Genomic DNA, 9,427 nt, shown 5'->3' on the forward strand with positions numbered 1-9,427 from the left:
ATTGATATTCTGTACTCAGTCCTGTTTATACATATTATATCATACCTCAGTCTTGATTATTGTTATTTGACACATAATATCATTGTCCGGGCAAGTATCATGATATTTTCAGCTCGTGTGTGTGAGACTGGAGAGTGATGACTAAGTGAGGCCGAGAGCTTGATATTTAGTGATAGTATGGGATCGGGCTACATGCCGCAGCGAGATATTAAACATGCCTTTATTGATCATGCCTTCGTTGACTTGATAGAGCGCTTGGGCTAAGAGAAGCCCCTCCGGAGTCTTTACACCCCCAGTGAGCGCAGTTGATATTATTGAGGGATGGATATTCCCTGGACATGGATCTTGTCTGAAGTACTTATTATCTGGAGATGGATCTTCTCCGTGATAGCTGGATTGGCATGTTCCTTGGTACTGGAGACTGTTGGTCTGTGATGTGTATATATTCTGGGATGAATCTTCCTTGGGCCTTGTGAGCCATATACAGTACCGAGTAGTTGTGAGGTTGTTATTGTTATTATCTGGAGATGGATCTTCTCCATAGGCTAGAATGGCCTTCCTCAGTACTAAGTGATTGTTATCAGAGCTGTATATATTCCAGAATGGATCTTCCCTAGGCCGTACGAGCCATATACAGTACTGAGTGGACGAGCATTTTAGATTGTGGGCACATGAGGCACTCAACATGGTGAATTTCTTACAGCATGTGCATTTATGTAGATGTAGCAGAGTTACACTTCTTTACCTTGTTCATACTTGTTTTGTTTTACTGTTCTAGCTGTTTTACTTAATTGAAAGCATGCCTACGTTTCTGTACATTATTTCCGTTATCCTTGAGGAGGTTGAGTTCGTCACTACCTATCAGTCCAAAGGTTGGATTTATTACTTACTGAGTTGGTGTACTCATGTTACCCCCTGCACCTCGTGTGCAGATTCAGGCACTTTGGATCTAGTAGAGGTGATTGATCGAGGCTTCTAACTCAGGAGATTATTGAGGTACTTGCATGGCGTTCGCAGGCCTTGGCTCTCCACCTTACTTTCCAGTTGTATTTCATTTGTTCCCTTGTACATTATATTAGACTATGTATTTTCCTTAGAGGCTCATGCACTAAGTGACACCTCGATTTTGGGCTGGATTATATCTATTCTCGGAATTTCTTATGTTTTAAATAGTTCTTTAACTGTTAAACTTCCGTAAATATTTTCAAACTTATTATTACCGTGTTGATTATTGAGTTGAGGCTGGCGTAGCTTCACGATAGGCGACATTACGACGGGTCGGGTTTTGGGTCGTGACAAGTTGGTATCAGAGCCTAAGTTACATAAGTCTCACGAGTCATGAACGGGTTTAGTAGAGTCTCGCGGATTAGTTTAGAGACGTCTGTACTTATCTTCGAGAGGGTGCAGAACCTTTAGGAAATAAACTTCACATTCTTGAATTCCTATTGTGTGACATTGATTCAGCTTGAAGCTTAACTCCTTGAATTCCTTCCATGTATTCGTGTGCGCGCATGAGCGCTCGGTATCAGCTATGCATCGACGGCTTATGATTTCCTGATCGAAGGGCGAGATGTGATTTTTGTGTTTTGATATTGGGCCAGTTTGGAGGACTTGAGGCCGGGCTTTTCCTATAACTTGAGCGTGGAGGCATTGATTGTGTGGGCACGTGCTTCTGGATTTATATGTTCAGTAGTGTCCATATTAGTGGAAGTAATGATCGGATGGCTATGTGATGAGTATGATGTGACTGTGAGATGTGTTCATGTGACTAGAAGGGCCCGTTTGACGGTAGAAAGAACTATCTGGTGCTTGATTCCATCGTGATTTGATGTATAGCCCGAGTTAGGGTGTATTGAAGGATCCTTTCATGTTGTTAGCTAAGGAGTAAGGTGGACTTTATGTCGTGATTTGAGTTCAGACTCGGGAAGATTTGGTGATTGCATGATGTTTATGGCAGTGGAAGGGCATAAAGAGAAGTTAGTTTGAGGCAAAGCAGGTGGGCTATCTTCTGCGGAGTGTTCTGAAGTTTTTGTGATCCCTATATTGTTTGTTGAAAGTCCTCTTTTACCAGTGAATTATATGTGTTGCAATTTGACTTGGATCACATATGAGAGTTGTTTTGACTATTACGAGGATGAATGTGAGATTTGTAGATGATGTGAAGTACTAGATGGTTTGTGTTGCACGAGCTTATGAAGGATTTAGTTTAACCTCACCATGGTATTATGGCAGTAGTAGAGTATGGGCATTGTGAGTTTTGAGTGTTTTGACCTATGGCTTTGAGCCAAGTGGGGGAGCCTGCTATTGATTAGTTGATTGCACGATTATGTGTTGTATTGCTTTTAGTTTGAGGTATATTAGTGAATCAGTTGTGGCTTGCAGGGGTTGAGATCGAAGATGGCTCGAGTAAAGGAAATTTTAATAAAGGTTATGTCATGCTTTATGGGCGAACGATAATCATGGAATGACTTGAGTTGTTAATGGTGAATGACGTATGGCGCATAGAGTAGGAATTTATTTGGTTGCATTAAGGTGGGGATACTTCCAAAGGTGTTGTTGTTCTAATGGGTCACATGTTGTTAGGTCCGTCTTATCAGTGTAATTGAAACCTAAGTAGAGTGGATGACTCCCAAGAGTGGTTTTAATAGGTTCAAGACTTATATGTAATAATTGGAGATCTTCAAGAGCTGTATTTGGCCAAAAACTGAGGTTTACATTGGGGGTTGCAAGACTTATGGCATTTCTATATCATTATGGATTCTACACATCAGTATCAGGAAGGTAAAGGTAATGACTTTAGATTCGAAGAAAGTCTCTTCAGGGTAAGTATTTTGAATGTGGTGCTTTTGGAAATATTTAAGAGAGTATTCAGCAGCTTAGGAGCCTTAGACGGTGCAGTTTCATGCTTGAGTCTCGTGTGGTGAGTCTGGGTTGAGGATTGCAGTATTATGGCAAGGGGACATATCAATTTGAAGGAAATTTAGAAGTAACTTGGATAAATAGGACAGCTTGGTAGTAGGCCGGATCAGCATGGTAAGGGATATGATTAGTTCTTTGGGTGCTTATGAGGTAATGAGTTCTACAGGTGTTTCGTGGCAATGCTGTTAGGTTTTTGGTGACTCGCATAGCTTGGTTGAGTTAGAAGGATTTAATCCTGACGGTTTGGTTTTGTGCAAATGGAATTCGGAGAGTTCTGGATGGTTTCTACCACGGTTAGGGATGTATATTTTCTACTGGCTAGAGCATGTTATGTATAGCAATTTTCTTCTAGATTGGATCAAATGGAAAGTTCTTGGCTAGTGGAGTACGTAGTTGCTTGTAGATCGGAATGGATTATGAAGTCCTCATATTTGTCATAGGATGACATGGTATATGCAGTATGTTGTGTAGGGTTGAGATTTGCATGTGTAAGCTCACGGTTCAGTTATGAAAGGAAGGTCATAAATTCTTAGGCAGCACAGGCAGTTTCAGATGACTAGGTAAATGATATTACGAATTGGTGCGGCTTGATGAGGGTAAACATTTCAGAAAAGGGCAATGTGTTTGAGTTAAGAGCACTTCCTTGGTATTGCGGCGCTCTCTTATGTGATCGACTGCTAACATTCGATTCTGCTTGGTGGCATAGAAGAATTTTAGGAGTATCCCTCATGGGATGATTGGGTATTAGAGGTGTGTTATATATTCAGACGATGGAATTGGGATCAGATATAGTGATTCGTGTGCTATATGGATTTGGAGACTGGGAGTTCCCATAAACAGGTTATGTTGTGAATGCGGGTCGCGTGTATCGACCTTGTGTGGTGACTATCGGAAGTTTGGAGACCCGGGTGGATCCTTTGTTGCTTAATATGTTAGATTTTGATGTGATATTGGGTATAGACTAGTTGTCTCTGCATCGTATTATTCTGTACTGTTGCGCTAAGATGACAACGTTGGCTATGCCGGGAATACCACTGATTGAGTGGCGATATTTGACGGATTATGTTCCCAGTAGGGTTATTTTTCATTGTTGTAGACCTAGCGGATGGTTGGGAAGGGTTGTCTTTCTTATTTGGTCTTCGTGAGGGATGTCAGTACAAAGACTCCTGCCATTGATTCAGTTCCGGTGGTGAGGGATTTTTCGGATGTGTTTTCTGTTGCCGAGCATGCCACCGATAGGGTTATTGATTTCGGTATTGATTTGGTGACCGGGCACCATATCGTATGGCACCGGCCGAGTTAAAGGAGTTGAAGGAGAAGCTTCAGGAACTCCTTGATAAGGGGCTCATTGGCAGGCCAATATGGATGTGTGTTCTGCATCGAATCGGCTTTGTTGACTCCGAATTGCTATTGTTGAGGGATGTGTTGTTCAATTGTTGATGAGCTTATTAGTGTTCTAGGGTGATCTATGAGTTACCTTTCTGTGTTGCGAGGCATTAGGATTTGTTGGTTATAGGCACATATGGTGCGGTTTTATTGGGGTCTCATAGTGGAATTCGAGCGGAGAGAGTATTGGGTATTGCTTGGTGGATGGCGTATTGGTTATGTCCTTCGGGTTTGTGTGGTGTTATGTCATTTTCTTTGTCGTGGTTATGATGATTTGCTTTTGGTACTAGACATCAAATTGCGCGTGGTTGTAGATTTTGAGCATAGTGACTTGAGGTATTTCATGTGGACCAGTGTTTGGATGGGGTCGCGCATTGTAGCAAAGTTATGTGGAGGTATGATCCTTCGGGTTAGATTCGTGTGTTCTGGTTCTACGATGTGTGATGGGTTCTCAGCATTGAGTTGTAATGGTACTGATGAGCTTGCGGTACAGCTCTCTCATTTGAGTCATCTTTCCATGATTTGAGTACATTTGGACTGTTGCTTATTGGTGCACGGGTCGCACAGGTTGTGGATTTAGACCTTATCGATGTGTCATGTCACTAGAGTAGTCGTGTTGGATGAGATGAGGTCATTGGGATCTAGAATGAATACTATTGGATTCGATTTCAGCATGTTGGAAAAATAATATCAGGATTCGGTTTAGAAATTTACTATGGTCCTTGCCGAAGGAGATGGAGCTCCACAACTAGTTGATATGAGGAATGGTTATGATTTTCTGCGTGTTTTAATTCATCGTTGGCAATACAAAAGTGTTGGAATGAGGCTTTATTTGATAAGAGGTTTATTATCGGTATTCGGTTGTTCTAAGCAGTTGCTGTGATTTGAAGTTTTCGCTTTGAGTGTTCGAGTAGTATGGTATATCCTGTAATTTCCATCTTGAATTGTAGTTATGGCTTGGTACAGCGTGTTCATATTTATTCGGTGTGTAGATGTGAGATTATGATCTAATAGATGATTTTGGAAGTGAAAATTTAGTTCAAAGGTTTATGGGCTAGGTTGGATTGTGAAATTTCAGTTACGTTGTGATATCGGACCTATATGAGATAGGGTGACGTGGGATCACCCCGGGTTTGTGCATGGTAAGGTTACACATCGATTTGATGGTTTTTGGAACAACTCTAGGCACGTTCGAGGACGAACGTATGTTTAAATGGGGGAGGATGTAACGACCTGGCCGGTTATTTTATGAATTTCAGCCCCGTTTCCCCCATTTTTGCTTCTTTATGTCTTGTTCAACTGAATTATGTGGTATCGGGTTGGTTGGTTCGGTTTTGGAAAGGTATGAGACACTTAGTTTCTTTTGAGTAAGCTTAAGTTGGAAAAGTCAACCGGATGTTGGCTTATGTGTAGGAGGTCTCGGATTTGGATTTTTATGATTTTGTTAGCTTTGTTAGGTGATTTTGGACTTGGGAGCGCATCCGGAATATATTTTTGGAGGTCCGTGGAAGATTTAAGCTTGAATTGGCGAAGTTGGAAATTTGGCATTTTTTGGTCGACAGTGGAAATTTTGATATCGGGTCAGAATGGAATTTCGGAAGTTGTAGTAGGTCTGTTGTGTCATTTGTGACATGTGTGCAAAATTTCAGGTCATTCGGATGAGGTTTGGTAGACTATTTGATCGAATGCGGATTCGGAAGTTTTGAAATCCATAGGCTTGAATCCGACGGTGTTTTGATGATACAATGTTGTTTTGAGTGTTCCGAAGATTGGTATAAGTTTGAATAGTGGTATATGACTTGTTCATACTTTTGGTTGAAGTCCCGGGGGACTCGGGATGATTTTGGATAGTTATCGGGAAGTTTGGAAGTTAGAGTTTGCAGTTGAAGCTGCTGAGTTTCTATCATAACCGCACTTGCGGATTGGGGACCGCAGGTGCGAGCCGCAGAAGCGGCATTTTGATCGCAGGAGCGAAGACCAGTTGGTTGGGCATGCATCGCAGCTGCGGAAGTTATTTCGCACTTGCGAGCCCGCAGATGCGGTGGCTTGATCGCAGGTGCGAACGAGGAGTTTAAGTGAAATTTCGCAGAAGCGGACCTTTTGTCGCAGGTGCGGGGGGTCGCAGGTGCGGTATTGGACCGTAGATGTGGAACCCCTGGGCAGAACATATAAATTCTTGCCTTCACGATTTTCAGTCATTTCTTCATCATTTTTGTGCGATTTTGGAGCTCCAAGCAGTGATTTCAAGAGGGAATCAAGGGGTTTCAGTGAGGTAAGCTACTTGGGTTTTATTTATTATGTTTGTGATGATTTTTCCACTACCTAATCATGAAATTAGTGGGGATTTTGGGGGTGAATTAAAGGATTAGGGCTTGAGTTTTGGAGAGTTTTTATTGGGGATTTGATGGGCCATTTGAGGTCCGATTTTGATGTTCTTGGTATGTGTAGACTTGTGGGAGGATAATGGTTCTATTGATATAATTTTTATCGGATTCCGAGGTATGGACCCAGGGGTCGGGTCTGACCAATTTCAGGATTTTTGGCGTAATTTAATTATTTTCGCGTGAGTTTTGTTCCCTTAGCATATATTGATGTTATGGTTCTGATTTTGGTTAGAGTCGGAGCATTTGGAGGCCGAATCGAGAGGCAAGGGCATCGCAGGCTAGAGTTTGGCTTGGCTTGAGGTAAGTAACGCTTCCAAACTTGGTTCTGAGGGTTCGAAACCCCGAACTATGTGTTTTATGATTACTATTGAGGTGACGCAAATGCCAAGTGACGGGCATGTGGGCGTGCCCGTGAGAATTGTGGCCTGGATCATTCCATGGCACCGCTTAGTGACTCTTTCTTGCTAATGTCTGTGTTGTAATTATGTGATTAAGTTAATGAGCTGCAAATCATGCTAATTATCATGTTAAGGCTTCATGCCAATACTATTGAGACCCGAGAGGTTGTTTCTTGCTATCATATCATTAGCTTCATTGATATTCTGTACCCAATCATGTTCATGCATATTATATCATGTCTCAATATCGATTATTGTTATTTGACACATAATATCATTGTTTGGGCTAGTATCATGACATTTTGAGCCCTTGTGTGTGTGAAACTGGAGAGTGATGACTGAGTGAGGCCGAGAGCCTGATATTGAGTGACAGTATGGGATTGGGCTGCACACCGCAGCCAAATATTGAACATACCTTCGTTGGCTTGTTATAGCGCTTGGGCTAAGAGAAGCCCCTCCGGAGTCTTTACACCCCCAGTGAGCGCAGTTGATATTATTGAGGGATGGATATTCCCTGGACATGGATCTTGTCTGAAGTACTTATTATCTGGAGATGGATCTTCTCCGTGATAGCTGGATTGGCATGTTCCTTGGTACTAGAGATTGTTGGTCTGTGATGTGTATATATTCTGGGATGGATCATCCCTGGGCCTTGTGAGCCATATACAGTACCGAGTGGCTGTGAGGTTGTTATCTTCTCCATAGGCTGGAATGGTCTTCCTCAATACTGAGTGACTGTTGTCGGAGATGTATATATTCTGGGATGGATCTTCCCTGGGTCGTACGAGTCATATACAGTACTGAGTGGACGAGCATTTTAGATTGTGGGCACATGAGGCACTCAGCATGGTGCATTTCTTATAACATGTGCATTGGCATGTAGATGTAGCAGAGTTACACTTCTTTACCTTGTTCATACTTGCTCTGTTTTACTGTTCTAGCTGTTTTATTTAACTGAAAGCATGCCTACGTTTTTGTACATTATTTCTGTTATCCTTGAGGAGGTTGAGTTCGTCACTACCTATCAGTCCAAAAGTTGGACTTGTTACTTACTGAGTTGGTGTACTCACGTTACCCCTTGCACCTCGTGTGCAGATTCAGGCACTTTGGATCCTGTGGCAGTGATTGATCGAGGCTTCTGACTTAGGAGATTATTGAGGTACCTGCACAGCGTTCGCAGGCCTTGGCTTTCCACCTTACTTTTCACTTGTATTTCAGTTGTTCCCTTAGACATTATATTAGACTATCCTTAGACGCTCATGCACTCAGTGACACCCCGGTTTTGGGCTGGATTGTATCTATTCTCGGAATTTCTTATGTTTCAAATAGTTCTTTAACTGTTAAAAGCTTCCGTAAATATTTTCAAACTTATTATTACCGTGTTGATTGTTGAGTTGAAGCTGACCTAGTTTCACGATAGGTGCCATCACGACGGGTCGGATTTTGGGTCGTGACAATTAAACTTCGATTACTTTTGAAACTGTGGTTATTTTTCGATTACCACTTATAAATTTGGCTACTTTTGAATTTCTCCCTATTTTTTTTAGATCTAAGCCCCATTGAATAGGATTGTATTCATTTAATTTTGACTTGCATGGTGACACATTAAATCATTTTCTTCTCTTCTTTGCCCTTCACGTAAGAGAAAGATAGTAGGAGCGCCTCTTTTCTTTTTGAATAAATTATCATATTAAGTCTGGTAAATTTTTAACATATTACCTTGAAATGAAGAAAGTAGAGTAGCTAATTTGACAAGATGCTTCATAAAACTAGAAACAATATAAAGTTCTTTTAGTTTGTATTTATAGAAATTAGTACTTACGAATGAGGTCATCTTTTTGTGATGAAAGAGGAAAACATAAGCTAATTAGTAAATGAGCATGTACACCCAAGGAATTATAGTTTAAATCATTAATCTTGCAATTGTCAAAAGTGTTTTTACTTAACATTTGGTATTTAAAATCTTCTTTATCCGACTAATTTGGATTTGCATACTAAAGGAAGCGTTTCATAGTAAAAGTTTCTTCCTTTTTCGAATATTAGTTCGAATCGAATTTCTAGTTCAAGATAAAAGAATTATATGAATCCACCATATTCTTTGTGGTATTTTTAGAAATGTGTTGAGAATTAAGGATCTCTCCTATGTGCAGTTTTTTTTAATTTCTTTTCTTTTTAATATATGATGATAAAAACAAGTCAAAATACATATACAACTACTTAAACTTGTCCAATATTATCACTTAGCTACCTCAAATGAAGCTTGTACTTATTAGATACTTCAACTTCGCTTAATATGTGTCTATAAAACACTAAAAATTGATCAATAAAACAAATGTGGTA

This window comes from Nicotiana tabacum, chromosome 16, assembly GCF_000715075.1.
Source record: "Nicotiana tabacum cultivar K326 chromosome 16, ASM71507v2, whole genome shotgun sequence".
In the NCBI taxonomy this organism is placed as follows: Eukaryota; Viridiplantae; Streptophyta; class Magnoliopsida; order Solanales; family Solanaceae; genus Nicotiana; species Nicotiana tabacum.